The 15,139-nt window shown below is 42.5% G+C and overlaps 1 long non-coding RNA gene across 2 annotated transcripts; it reads right to left on the bottom strand.

The window, feature by feature from the left end:
• Window positions 1–11,604: 11,604 nt before the first annotated feature.
• On the bottom strand, window positions 11,605–15,133 carry LOC119324451. 2 transcript variants are annotated; one of them, XR_005156940.1, is made up of 3 exons: window positions 14,619–15,133; window positions 12,871–13,048; window positions 11,605–11,946 (listed from the first exon to the last, which is right to left on the bottom strand). It is a non-coding gene; the product is annotated as an uncharacterized LOC119324451 (long non-coding RNA). The 2 variants fall into 2 exon arrangements; XR_005156939.1 differs by having other exon boundaries at window positions 12,871–15,133.
• Between the last annotated feature and the right edge of the window lie 6 nt (window positions 15,134–15,139).

Below are 15,139 nucleotides of genomic sequence, written 5' to 3'. Positions count from 1 at the left end.
GCCGCCTAGGGACACCCCCCAGCCCGCTCCGTCCCGCGCCAGAGGAGAGCCGAGGGAATTGCAAGGGGGGCGCCGCCGCCAGCGTCGCGCGGGCCAGGCCCGGCGGCGAGCGCCGACGACGGCGGCGGGGAGGGAAGGAGGGGGGAGGGGGGCTGGAGAAGAGGGTCACGGCGCGGCCGGTCGCCCGCGGGGGCGACGCGGTCGCAAAGGAGGGGGGAGGGGCCTCTTCGCAATTAAGGACTTCAGCCTGCTTGTGCCTTGCGCTTCAGATTTTTGTGTCACATTTGATATCATTTCCTTTTTCTCACTTGAAGCATACATCTTACCATACTCCTCAAACAAGTTGTTAAGTATTTTACTCATCCTTTTCCAAACTTCTTCCCCTTTGACCTCACCGAACATCTCAAAAATAGATAATCTTGTGTAATACGACAACTTGTATCTTGGATCAAGAGCAACAACCACAAAGATTATAATGTTAAAGATTTTGTGATGACCCCAATACTAGTTGTACTTAGTTATCATCCTTTCAGCCATTTCCTTCCACAAAGCATCGGTACTCTCACACCACTCTATCAACATGATGTAAACATGAGCAATTTCATGGAAAAAAGATGTGAGATGTGCAATTATCAGAGGGAAACAGAAACAGCAAGGTCATTAAAATGCTCAAGAAACTCTGATATCATCCTCGTATATTCCTAGCCTACAGCTTCAGGAACTCCCGGTGCTTTCTCACTATATAGCTCAACTGGAAAGTAAGGGTCAATATGGTCATACCTACCGAACACCTTCTCATATGTGGCCGCTACAGCGGGCCAAGCCATTTAGCGTCAACTCTGCATGTGCATATTCAGCAGAAATAAAGGGGATTTTCATCAGCAGGAAAACAAGGGAATTTAAGCAAGAATGTTGTATGGGACCATGGTCCAACCGAACCTATGCTCCACGCCATTGATCTTTGGTCACCACTTTTCGAGATATGTGCATGGACGGAACAGTTTACGCTGAATGACGAATAGATATGCATGGCGCCAATAGTTTAGTGAAGGTTAGAAGCCCTACATTGCTAAAATAAGCCTACTTGATGCTTACATCATAGGTAGTACAAAAGTATTGTTTCACGTATACAAACGATGTTCATCATTGTTTATTGCATCATTTTGTGCATCAGCTCTCTCCCCAAGACATGCATTGAGTAGGCTCAAGGAATCACGCGCAAGTGATTCACAGCAAGGACATCTCATTATTTTTATTTTTATTTTTATGGGAAGGGGCATCTCATTTTGATCTGGACATTTTTTAAACACACCTGCTTGTCACAAGCTTTGAGGATAATTGTTTGTAGTCGCTGGTATATCTATAACTCCTATCTCTTAGATATTGTGCTACATGATATCTCAGGTTTAACCTTTTTCTCTTTTCTCTTTTTGCCTTTTTCCTATATCCTATATAGGTTGATGTCCTACTGATCATGCGTCAATAACAAAACATAAAAAAAAACTGTTAGAATATTGTTTACGACATGACATCAGTACATATTATCACAAACATCAATGAATATGTTGTATAATTTGTATAGAAGTTTTACAGTCTGCGAAACGAGTTTGAGAAGATTCTTTTGGCAGGATATTTTTTCAGTAGTGACAATGAATTCTTCTTTTCTTATATATACAAATTATGCTCATAGAGACGTGTGCAAAAGTGCTACAGTACCTAGAGACACGTGCCAGCCCAGAAAAAATAACTACTTGCCACACAGGCCTAGGGGGTCCATATAAGCATCAGGGTTAATTGTGAGGCTTTGACGAGTTAGGGCTTAACATAAAATTTTGAATTTAAAACAGGACACAGATCCACACGTGTGGGGTGGTACATCCTATGGCGTGGACCATAGGTTCGGATGAACCATGGTCCTAAAAATCACCTCTTGAATTTCAGCAGGAAAACAGAGTATATAACCAGTTCACAACCAAGGGAGGCATCAAGAAGCATGGAATGGGGCCGATCTTTTGCTAGTGCTACTGAACATTGAAAAGTGAAGATTAACATGGCGACCTACATGGCATGAATCAGCATGCGGAGAGCCCCCTCGTCGCCGGTCGCAGCCTGCTGACTGCGGCCTCAAGCCCTGGTCCGCTGATCGTAACCTAGCCGCCTCGTCCGTCACTGCCTCCGCCGAGCGCCGTTTTTTTTTTTTGACAGGTCCGCCGAGCGCCGGTGTGAAGAACAACCGTGCCGCCGCCGGCCCGCCGAGCGTAGGAGTGATGAACCGCCGAGCCGCCGCCGAGAGAGAAGGGAATGGGAAAATCTGGGCCGAGCTATTTGGGCCTCTCTGCTTCGGCCCACTTAAACAAAATCGGGGGCTTCCAGCAAAATTTCAGCCACAGCTATGCCGTTTCGAAATCCGCGCCGTTTTGTCTAAAAAAAAGCTATGCCGTTTCGCGCCGTTTTGTGGGGAGCTCCTTTTCGTTTTTGTTTTAAGGGTATAACCAAGCTTTATTCATGAAAAATCATACAGTTTAGCTACATAATAGTCGCCTGACTTTTTTGTTTTGGTTCAGACGATTTTCTTTTTACTCCGGACATGCATGCATGCGAGATTGGCTTTGACTAGCTGTATGCATGCTACATGCGGTGCCATGCCTTCATGCCTGTATATGCTGCACCTTTTTCTATCTTTTTCTTTTTCTGCATGTTAGTTTTTTGTGCGCGCATGCGTGTGTTGTGTGTCATGCATATGTGTGAGATTAGGATGCACCATTGATATGAGATATGGTTCAAATTAATTTTTGACAATTGTATTTGTCTTTGATTTTTTTTGGTTGGGTTGTTTTTATATGAATGTATAGACACAAGTATTACACAAATGAGTGTAAACTACAATAAACTGTGAAAGTTCATCATTTTTATTTAGTTTTAGCTTTTAGTTTTTCGTTTATTGTCTTCTTTAATTCTTTCTTAGAAAATTTTTTCTTTTGGCGAAAATTCCACTATTATAAGTTTATTCTCGCATATTACGAAAAGTGTAATTTATGTGTAAATTATGTGCAACTTTTTTCATTTTCTTTCTTCAGGAGGGTAATAACAATGCCACAAATGCATTCTTCCTTAGAAAAACTTCATTTTTTGATTTTGTTTTACTTTTCATTTTATTTTCTTTATTCTTTAAGGGTAATACCAAGCCATTAATGTATTTTTCTGAAGAAACTTCCTTTTCACGGAAATTGCACTATTATACACTTATTCTTACATATTATAAAACACACAATTTTTGTATAATTTTTGTGCAAATTTTGTCATTACTTTTTTTCTTCTTAAATGGTAATACCAATGTCACTAATTCATTCTTCCTTAGAAAATTTTCTTTTATTATATTATTTTTCTATAAGGGCAATACCAAAGCCGCTAATTCGTTTCCTATTAGAAAAGTTATTTTTTTAGAAATTACAATATTGTGTGCTTATTCTTGCATATTTAAAAAAGTGCAATTTCTTTGTAAATTGTGCGCAAATTTTGGTTTAGTTTTAGTCCAATTTTATTTTCTTTCAATTATTATATGGGCATTCTTGCATGTTATAAAAAAATACAATTTATGTGTAAATTGTATGAAGTTTTTTCACTATTTTGTTTTAATTTGTGTCAGTCAACTAACTCAAATTTAATTTTCAGTCGACTAACATGCATGGGTGGTTACTAGATTGAAATGCATTAATTTAGCTACCACCGATCGATGGGAGGAAGTGCATGTGCGTACAAATATTTAAAGTGACGTATGATACTTTTTTGCAACTAGTCATGTACAGTACGTGAAATGCATCCATGCATGTGTTTGAATGTTCCGTCCTCTGATCCAAAAGAAAAGGAAAACGAGGAAGAGGAAGGTAGCTGGCTAGCAGTGTTGGTTTATCAAAAAAAAAGTAGCAGTGTTGGTGCAGATACATAGTACTTCCTCCGTCCGAAAATATTTGTCATCAAAATGGATAAAAGAGAATGTATCTAGACGTATTTTAGTTTTATATACATTTTTTTTGTCTATTTTGATGACAAGTATTTCCGGACGGAGGGAGTACGTACTTGTGTACGTGCACTGCTCAACGCTGCGCGTACAAATTCCTCAAGCGAATTAATATCGCGCGTGACAGTGGCCGGCCTCATCACCTTGATTTTTTCACGTGCGATCGAGTTAAGTTCACTAGTGTCAAAAAACGTTTTACATTATGAAACAAAGGGAGTAGTTTCGTTGGCTGCAACAGCTTTGGGTCAGTCGACTGACACACATTAAATTTTCAATCGACTGACGTGTAGTCGGTCCCAAAATCAAAAGTTGTGGGATACACATTGGATCATGGGATTGGTCATATCACACATGACGTCTCAGTCCTAACAAGAGTGAAAACTTGGCTAGCTTGCGCTCCTATGTTCACCTAATGACTTTCAAAAGTAAAATTACATTGAAACAAACTAGAGTATGAATTGATCTCCTATACGGCGCACCAACTCCGCCCCCTCCTCCACCGCCGCCGGCCAAGACCGTCACAGCGGATGTTGAGGTCCTCGGTACGGGCAAGTCGTCGGAATCTGTGGAGGTGCATTCTACAGCTTTATCAGGGGAGGCCATGGCGGTGGTTACTGCGCTGGCTTCTACCAAAGCCCCGGTGCCCTCGCAGGATGGGGCCAAGGGTCGTGATCTTGGTTCTGACAAGGAGGGTGAGCGGGCTGCTAAGTGGGCGCGCAAAAAAGAGAAGATGATTTGTTATCGTTGCGGTGAACAAGGACATTTTATTGCGGAATGTAACACGGAGTTGTGTGACACGTGTCTAAAACCTGCTCATGAATCGGGTGTGTGTCCAGTGTTGATGCATCCTTTGCCGAGGGTGACCATGTATGGGGTGTGCTGTGAGGACTTGATGTTCTTTGAGTCACCCGCGCCGGCGGTAATTCCGGATTCACCACGCAACTTGACTACAGGGTTGGTCAAGGTCACGAGGGGCTACTTGTCTGAGGCACGAGTTATGCAATGTCTGAATGAGCTTGCTCCTCGGAACTCTCGTTGGGAGCTTATCAGACTGGATGATAATTTATACAAGGTTGATTTTCCATCAGTGGAAGAGCTGAAGAAACTCCTTAAGTTTGGTATAGCTCGGGTGCCGGGTACAGAATGTTTTCTTGAATTTGAGACTTGGAAGCAAACTGAACCCAAAGGCACACCTTTGCCACAAGTCTGGGTTCGTTTTTCGGGGGCACCCTCCAAGCGTCTCAGCGATGCTAGGGTGGTTTGCAGCCTTGGGTCTTTGATCTGAAAGACCGAGCAAGTAGATATGCAGTTTACTCGGGCTCATGGGGTAGCCATGAAGGAGTGCTTTACAAACTGGATATTGAATTAGAGGATGCTGAGATGTTTCAGGAAGCAGTACTAGGTGGAGGTGATGTGAACATGTCTGATAATGATGATGATACTGGGAATAGGGAGAATAACGGTGGTGATGGAGCACGTAAGGGTTCAGATGCGGCTGCAAGTAGACTTGATCTGCAGGCGCCGGAAAAGGGTTCAGGGACGACTTCGTCCACACCTGTTCACGCTCTCAGGTTTGGATCCTTTGGGACGCCGAATTCCGCACCTCCTCGGTTGTGGAGTGACCGTGTCGATAGTGATGATGCTGCAGAACATGATTTGCCACCCATTCCGAAGGAGCCACTAGTCTTGTCGCCGAAGTGTGGGCCGGCCCTGTTAGGAGTGGAAGCGCGCCACGACTCCAATGCGCAAGGCAGCAACTGGGCAGGAAGGCATAACTGCGTCACTGCTGGTGCCGGATCAGCCGGAGGTCGGCTATACGTCGGGGGCCAGTGCTTGCTACATGACTCCGGCGCGGGTTGCTGAGGGGTCGCCTCGCGCGCTTGGGCTGGTAGCTCCGGCGAGTCCCGAGCCCCAGGCTGCGCCCGCACACCACAGGGGGATGCCTGAGGGGTCTTCGACGCTGGCAGTTCCAGGGCAGGCGGCTCTGGACTCGGCCACGAGATCACCTCAGGCATGTTCTTCATCGGCTTCGTCAGGAGGGCGCCGGCCGTCCATGGGTCCTGCGGGGGTTGGACCTGGAGGCACCAGGTCACCGACCCCCCCTTCACGTGGGCACGTCATGACGGACGTCCCTGTGGGGATGCTGCAGGTCCCGCGGTTTACCGAGGAGGTGATTGCGTTTGGCGGCCACCCGGACCCGGCGCTTTCTGGCAGGCGAGTCAGTGCTCGGGTTCAGAGCCAGCCTGATGCCGACGACTTTCAGCTTGGGCGCGCGATGAGAGCTGCCAAGCTTAGGGACGTCCAGGCCAAGACATGTATGTCTGTTAATAAGCAATGTTCTATTCTGCATTTTTCTGAACATGAGGTGATGAGTAGAGCCCATGACATAGGAATCTCGCTAGGAACAAATGGGGCGGAAATTGTTAAGTCCGTTAATGACATCTTAGACCTAGAGGCTGAGAGAGCCTCTGAGTTGATCAGACAGTTAGCGGCGGTTAAACCTATGTCCGATGCCGATATTCATAATTTGAGTGTCCCCACACTTGAGAGTTTTTGTGATGAGATGATGCCTGCATCGAAGGTCGATGAGGAGGCAGGAGGGGTAGAGACTACGCTGTCAAGTGAGGAGTTATCTAGTTTGGAGAGGTCACTGGAAAACATTGCTCCTCAAGTGGACATGCTGGTGTTAACCAAACCTAAACGACCCTGAAAGAGGAAGATCTATCCAGTGTCGGCGGTCCGTAGGAGTGCGAGAGTGAAACTCAAGAAAAAAATCCATGATGAAATATGAAAGGGATCTTTTAGAATAGCAGAGGTCTGGCGGACTTGGCTAAGCAACGGTTCCTTGCTGAAACGACTTTAGAGGATAAATTAGAGTTTATCGCTCTTCTTGAGACGGGTAGAGATAATTTCACACCACAATTCCTAGGCTCACTTACCGCAGGAGTAGCCTTTGACTAGCACTGTCTTCCGCCAAGAGGGAGATCCGGTGGGATTCTCTTGGGAGTGAAGTGTGAGTCTCTTGAAGTTATAAATGTTGTTAGAGGAGAATATACGGTGAAGTTCAGGGTTAGGTCCAAATTGGATGGGTTCCGTTGGGCCTTAGTGGCAGTCTATGGTGCTGCCCAACCAGAGTTTAAGCCGGAGTTCTTAGCAGATCTGGTTCGGATTTGTGGAGATGAAAGACTGCCAATTTTGGTAGGAGGCGATTTCAATATCATTAGGAGGAAGGAAGAAAAGAACAATGATCATTTTGATGGACGGTGGTCTTTTATGTTCAATATGATCATTGAGAGTCTTAATCTTAGGGAGATAGAACTTTCATGAAGAAAATTTACCTGGCAAATTCACTTCCTACTCCTACGCACGAGAAGCTTGATAGGGTACTGGCGAGTGCGGAATGGGAACAAAAGTACCCCTTAGTATCGGTGCACGAAAGGGCGATCTCAGACCACACACCCCTGTTAGTCGATTCAGGGGAAGCCACACATATTGGTAATAAAAATATTTTCTTGTTCGAACTAAGCTGGTTCGAAAAAGAAATTTCACTGAGAAGGTGGCAAGAGAGTGGGCTAAACCAGTGAATGGAAAATCTAGCGTGGAACGCTGGCAGAACAAAATTAGGCACCTGAGACAATTTTTGAGGGGTTGGGCCAGAAATGAGAGTGGGATCTACAAAAAAGAGAAGGAGAGGCTTCTCCAGCTAATTCAGACGCTAGATATATGGGCGGAAACGAATTTTCTGGACCAAGCTGAGCAAGCTTGTAAGTCCAAGGCCGAGGCCAAATTATGCTCGCTACTTAGAGAAGAAGAAATGAAGTGGGCATTGCGTGCCAAAGTTCTTAAGGTGGTAAAAGGGGATGACAATACACAATTTTTCCATATGATTGCGAATGGCAAGCATAGGAGGAAAAAAATCTTTCAGCTAGAACTGAATGAGGAAACAGTTGTTGGACAGGAGAATTTGAAGCTTTATATTTCCAACTATTACAAGCAGTTGTTTGGACCTCCGAAAGAAAATGCCGTGACTCTAGATGAGAGTGTACTGACAGATATCCCTCAGTTGCAGTCAGAAGAGAATGAGATCCTTTCTGCCCCTTTTACTGAGAAGGAGGTGTTTGATGCGATAGCTCAAATGAAACCAAACAAGGCACCGGGACCAGATGGGTTCCCGGCAGAATTTTATAAGAAATGCTGGCATATATCGTGAAAGATGATCTTATGCCTATGTTTCATGATCTTTTTAATGGGCATCTTCAACTGTTTCATTTGAATTTTGGCATGATCACTCTGCTACCTAAAAAGGAGGAGGCCATCCGCATCAAGCAATTCAGGCCCATATGCTTATTGAATGTCAGTTTCAAAATCTTTACGAAAGTGGCCACCAACAGGCTGACAAAGGTGGCACACTCGGTGGTGCAACCTAGTCAAACTGCATTTATGCCTGGAAGACACATACTAGAAGGGGTAGTTGTCTTACACGAACCCTACATGAAATTCACTCGAAGAACTCGATGGAGTGATATTCAAAGTGGATTTTGAAAAGGCTTCTGTAGCAAGCTATGCGCATGAAAGGTTTCAATGAGGCCTGGAGGAATCAGGTGGATTCCTTTGTCCAGAAAGGCAATGTTGGAATAAAGGTCAATGATGATATTGGACATTATTTTCAAACGCATAAAGGCCTGAGGCAGGGTGACACAATGTCCCCGATACTGTTCAATATTGTGGCTGACATGTTGACAGTACTCATAGGCCGAGCCAAGGATAAGGGGTTGATTGGTGGACTAGTCCCTCATCTGGTGGATGGGGGGGGGGGTCTCCATCTTACAATATGCGGATGACACAATTTTATTTATGGAACATGACCTTGCACAAGCTCGAAACATGAAACTCATCCTTTACCTTTTTGAGCAATTGTCGGGGTTGAAGATCAATTTCCACAAAAGTGAGCTCTTCTGTTTCGGAAGGGCCAAAGATGACCAACAAGAGTACAAGCACCTGTTCGGCTGTGAACTGGGATCGCTGCCCTTTAGTTATCTTGGCATTCCAATCCATCATAGGAAATTGACTAATAAAGAATGGAAATGTATCAAGGATCGATCCGAGAAGAAACTTAGCTGCTGGAAGGGTAAGCTTATGTCATATGGAGGACGTTTATTATTAATTAATTCAGTACTAACGAGCATGCCGATGTTCCTCCTGTCTTTTTTCGAAGTACCCAAAGGGGTACGCAAGAGATTAGACTTTTATCGATCTCGATTTTTTTGGCAATCGGATGAGGTTAAGAGAAAATATCGTCTGGCAAGATGGGATATTATTTGTCGACCAAAGGACTAGGGGGGTCTTGGGATTGAAAACCTCGAGGTGAAAAATAAATGCTTGTTGAGTAAATGGTTATATCGATTATCGCTGCATTCAGAAGGAATGTGGGCCCAAATTCTTCGCAACAAGTATTTACACTCCAAAACTCTAGCCCATGTTACTGTAAGACGTAATGATTCACCATTTTGGAAGGGACTCGTGAGAGTGAAAGATACTTTCTTCCATAGGGTGAAGTTTAGTGTTGGGGACGGCTCAACAATAAGGTTTTGGGAGGATACGTGGTTAGGTGATACGCCGCTAGCTCTCTAGTATCCTTCTTTGTATCATATTGCTCAACGTAAGGAAGAGTACGTGGCAACGGTGATGCAAACGGTACCCTTGAATATCCAGTTCAGGCGGTCTCTAGTGGGGGAACGCTGGACTTCTTGGCTACACTTAGTGAGGAGACTAATGGAGGTGCATCTTTCCGATGAGGAGGATTCTTTTATATGGAAGCTCACGAATAATGGCTTGTTCACGGTCAAGTCTATGTACTTAGATCTCATCAACTCTAGCCCAATCCCGCGATCGCTTCATATTTGGCGAGTTAAAGTTCCCTCACGAATTAAGATATTTATGTGGTTTGTCCACAAACAAGTGATTCTAACCAAAGATAACTTACTGAGGCGTAGATAGGTAGCTCGAGGTGTTTTTTTGTGATCAAGATGAAACAATACAACACCTATTTCTTGATTGCCCTCTTGCGAAGTTACTTTGAAGATCGGTGCATGTAGCCTTTAATATTTCACCTCCTGATAGCATAGAAGCGTTGTTTGGGACGTGGCTTGATGGAGTGAATGTTAACATCACGTGTAATATTCGGATCGAAATATGCGCACTTATTTGGGCTATATGGAACTATAGGAATGATATGATTTTTAACAGAAAACCTATGACTAATTTCTTGCAGGTCATATTCCGGACTACGACATGGATCCGTACTTGGTCATTACTCACTCATACGGCCTCCAGGGAGCAGCTGGCTACTGGGTGCAACCGATGGGAGATGGCAGCACAGGTTTTTTTCAACCGGTTTGGATGGCGATCACTGCATAGGATAGGTCCTTAGTGGATCCTCGTTCAGCCGGATGCGGCTTTGAGACTTGTACTCTTAAATTTTTTTCCTTTGCTCCTTTTGTGAGCAGTACTTTGCACTTCAGACTTTGATACTCTTGGTTTTTTAATAAAGTGGCCGCATGCATCTATCCAACACAGAGGCCGGGGATGACCTCTTAAAAAAAACCGGCGCACCAACTAGCGCTCACGTGTGCCCAAGCGGGCTGCGGCCCAACAACGCGATTACATGCTCGGCCACATGCAAATTTTATTTTGTGTTGTTGGCCTGATAAAAAAAAATCTTGGTCGGTTTGCTAAAAATTATGAAAAAATGTGAAATATTTTTTTACGATATTTATAAAAACGTTCATCCACTTGGAGAAAAGTTATCATTGATTTTGAAAAAAAAATCATCAATTTTTGAAAAAATTTCATTGATTAATTTTTTTTGTCAATTTTTTAAAAAGGTTGCTAATCCAAGAAAATCATCATTTTTTTAATTTTATCAAATTAGAAAAAAAGAAGCAATTTTGAAGGGGGGTGGGGGTTTGCAAAATGGTGTAAAACCGGTGCTTAAGGCGTCAAATAGAAAATGCCTGCTTTGTGTCACAATTGCGCCCCATCGCGTCCCGGGCAGTGATTGGTGCACTTTTGTGGGTTATAATTAAATCTTTGTTGTGGAGTTCCATTTTGTGCATACATAAGTGATAAGAATGCTTTGCTCTCCACCTTCTCTAAATCAACAAAACGGACAGCGGCACATACGCTGCACTGAGATATCCAACTCTCTTAGTGTGTCTGAATTTATCAAGTTTATGACATGGGCTGCATATCCTATATGAATAAACTGCCCTTTTGCTATACTAGTACATATGCCCGTGCGTTGCAACGGGCGAAAAACTTGACAAAAGCTACTTCACATGCCAGTACGCTCCACTTACATTCAAGTCTAACAAACAAATAAGGTTGCCCTCATCTCTATAAGGTGCATATGCGGGTGTGTTGCCTCGGTTGAATTATCCTTAGAAACTAAGAGTCCCAAATATCAAACAATAAACTCTGTTAACAGGAAATGCAGTCAGTAGTAAGTTCACTTAGTATATGGTTGTCGACCTAGATTTTCCAAAATGCTTTGAACCGATGCATTTCCCTTGCAAACTATGCAGACAGAAGATCAAATTTGAAAAATTAAATAATTGTTTTTCTGGAAAGGAGAGGTGCAACAAGAGATCAGTTAAATTGCATAATAAAGACCACCATTTTGACATATCATGTAATTCCATCCTAGACACAAATCTCGCGACCAGTCTGTCATGCATTCCTAAAACAGTATGCCTCTTCAGCGGTCACAGGTGCACGGCTGGGAACTTTCCCCGAGCGTTTTGTCTGCAAGAGATGTTCAGATTACTTCATCTGTGAATAGACGGCACACCCAGCTAGTATTTAAGAACAAAACAATAAAATGCCGTTGAATTCCCATCATGTAGAATAAGGCACTGCCTCCATGAAACCTGCAATGACAAGAGCATGTAAGTTTTCTCGGCGTGGTATTTGTAATCCACATGCCCTAACTACCAAGTTCTCAACTAAGAAAATATATATATATATATATATATATATATATATATATATATATATATATATATATATATATAATACCGCCACCTTATAATATCACCACTGCTATTCATAGATGCTGGTTGGTAGACAAATATGATCTGAAATGGTTTATGTCAGATGAAAGAGCATAGGGCACTTTTATTGTGTTTTTAATAGTGAAACTTCTATCTCTACAAAGTTTTTCCCTCTGTTTCGTCTACATGTCGTGGCACAAAATATTGTTGCTACTACACAAGCTGATGAAAATAGTGTGTACAGAACCCGCGGACAAAGTTGCTCCATGTGAAATTCAACACGTGAAATCCACCCGAGATGTCGGTCTCTAGGGGTTTCAGTTTGGTTCTGGTGCCAGCCTTCCCCTCCATTTTGTTTCTTTCTTCTAGTTTTGGGCTTTCTCTTGCTCTCCCCTGTAATTTTCTTTTGCGCCTTTGGGCGCTTACTTGTATCTGTACTGACTGCCAAGTCACCTTCGAGTTGGAATATAACAAGCGGTGGGTTTTTTTGGGCCCCCGTCAATCTCGAAAAAAAAACCAAAAAAATCTACTGAAACCATATGCATAGATTATAGTAGTTATGGTAGCTCATTTCATGTCCAACAAAAATTCATATGTGTTCTCTAAAATAAAAACATAGGTCTTAAATATAAACACAAAGAAATAGTGTTTTCTTTAAAAGAAAAGGTGTAGAGAATGAACTATATACACTGAATAGTCATTACATGAATCAGAAGTAGAAGCGGTACTTTAGGACAAAAAACATATATTGTACAACTGGTTCTATCTGTATGTAACCATGCGAAATTAAGCTCAATATACCTCATTTTCCGCTGAAGTCAAGATCTATTGCAGATCAATGCGAGCAGCTTCAATGTCGAACCTTCCATATAGAATGCAGGCCCTTGTCTATACAATTGCAGTCAGAGTTGATTGCAATATTGACGCGTATGTCATGAGCAGCAAAATCATATGCTCCTGGGTTCTAGCACTTGCCCAACTGATATAGTTCAAGCAGGAAAAAAATATTCAGTAAACCAAAATGGAAACCTTTTAGAAAGTAGAGGGGCTCGGTGTTAAGCAATGGTTTCAGGTAACTATCGGGTTCAACCAGTACTATGCTACCTTCTAATAAACATGGAAGATGATTAAGGTCTCAATGAGATATAATGAACTGTAGTGTGGTCAGCAGCAAGAGGAACATTTACACATTCAATGTGCCCATTGCAAGTGCTCCAATAAATGCAATAAGCAGAACTCAAATAAAGCAACATCTCTAGGACTGTATTCTGGAAAATATAAATAGAAGACCAGGTAAACTTTGCAACAGTCAATATACCTTTTAAGAAGAATCAATCGGCTATCATAATATTTTGACGGGCTACGACTATCATATTCAGCAACCAAAATGATACAATATATATCATAGGAAAAAAAACTACTAAGTGCAGGTGGCAAGAAAAAGAGAGATATGAGTGGTCAAACTCTCCTGGAAGCAAAGAGATCTTGACTTACAAACTCAAGGCACATAGGAGCATACCGAAATTTCTAGCTAGTTGTACTTGCAGGTAGTGAAAATTAAGCAGGCAATGTTAGGAGACTCGAAAGAAGGCTTTGGCCAGCCTGTGATCCGCACATTATATGATCATGTGCAGGTTCGTATTTTACTGTTTAAATTCTTGAGTCTCTCCTCATCTTGTTTTGAAATAGCTCCATGTTAAGACTTCTTCTATCCATAGTTTGGTAGTTGCTTGAGAATAATAGCTAGCAGAGAAACAGCTCGGGGAAAATAAGCATACGATAATTAGAACAAGCTTCTCTGGTTACAGGCTGCACATTCAAAAGGCAAGATAAGCTTGTGATTCCCCAAGATGTTTCTCTGCTAGCTTTTTTATCCTTAATGGCAGGAACTCCGTGTCGATGGCTGTTTTTTAGGGCCTCGGCATTCTCACTCCAGAGAGCTACCATAGTTATATTACACCCCAAAAAAGATCGTCTTCACTAAACAAGAAAGCAATTGTGTCTCACTCCAGATGATTATTTAGTGTCTCTTTACAAACTCTCTGCTTCATATGTGGTGGTGGTGTCACTCTGCAACTGTCAAATAGTCTATCTCTGTTAACTACTTTCCTGAATGGTACCCAAACCAAACAGAGCATTTCCATTTTTCTAGTTTATTGTTGTGTTATTCACCCATGAGCAATGTGATGCCGATACGGTAATAACTATTCATTATACTATTGCTCGCTAGATTATTTTCAGCTCAGCAGGTGTCATTCTCAAACTTCATATTCCATGGGAAATCATTAAATTTCAAGATACTCAAAGAAGTTTAATCGATATCAATTCTGTTATTATTGTAGAACGACACAAGTAAATGGGAGTAAACTCTAAAAGAAAAACCAGAGCAGTTTCACGAGCAAATATGCCTATGTATATTGATTTTCGCACAAAGAAAATCCTGGAGCAGGAAGTACCTAAAAGAAGTGTAACATAGAGCTAACAATGCATTAAGTGGAAAGCACAAAAACATATGCAGGAATCTTATAGAGACACATAAGTAGAAGTACCTTGGTGGCCGGGAACGCCGGCAAGGCTTAGTGCAGGAATCCTCATGGCGGACACGGCGGCCAGCCCCTAGTGGGTGGACCTGCTCCGTGCAGCCATGGTCTGACTCCTAGATAGTAAACAGACAGAATTGGAAAGTGTGTATATGGTGAATAATGGTACTCCAGTACAAGGATAAGCAAGTACATTCGGCAAGCCGGACATTGTTAGCAACAGAAAAGCAAGTCAACACTCAAGGTCAAATGAAAGTCCACAAAAAATGCATGAAACGGTGATAGGCCAAAAGATTAACTAAATGCATATGTAACTGCTACTTTTGGCCCAACAAATGCATATGTAATTGCTATTGTGATCTTGACTTTTCCAGATTGAATCAATACAATCTTTTTTGGTGCATCAACCATCTTTCAACTGACAAATGATTCACTAATTGTTCTGAAAGCTATTGTGATCTTGACTTTTCCAGATTGAATCAATACAATCTTTTTTGGTGCATCAACCATCTTTCAACTGACAAATGATT

This window comes from Triticum dicoccoides, chromosome 6B (assembly GCF_002162155.2).
Source record: "Triticum dicoccoides isolate Atlit2015 ecotype Zavitan chromosome 6B, WEW_v2.0, whole genome shotgun sequence".
NCBI lineage: Eukaryota > Viridiplantae > Streptophyta > Magnoliopsida > Poales > Poaceae > Triticum > Triticum dicoccoides.
This window is presented reverse-complemented; position numbering and strand designations above follow the sequence as displayed.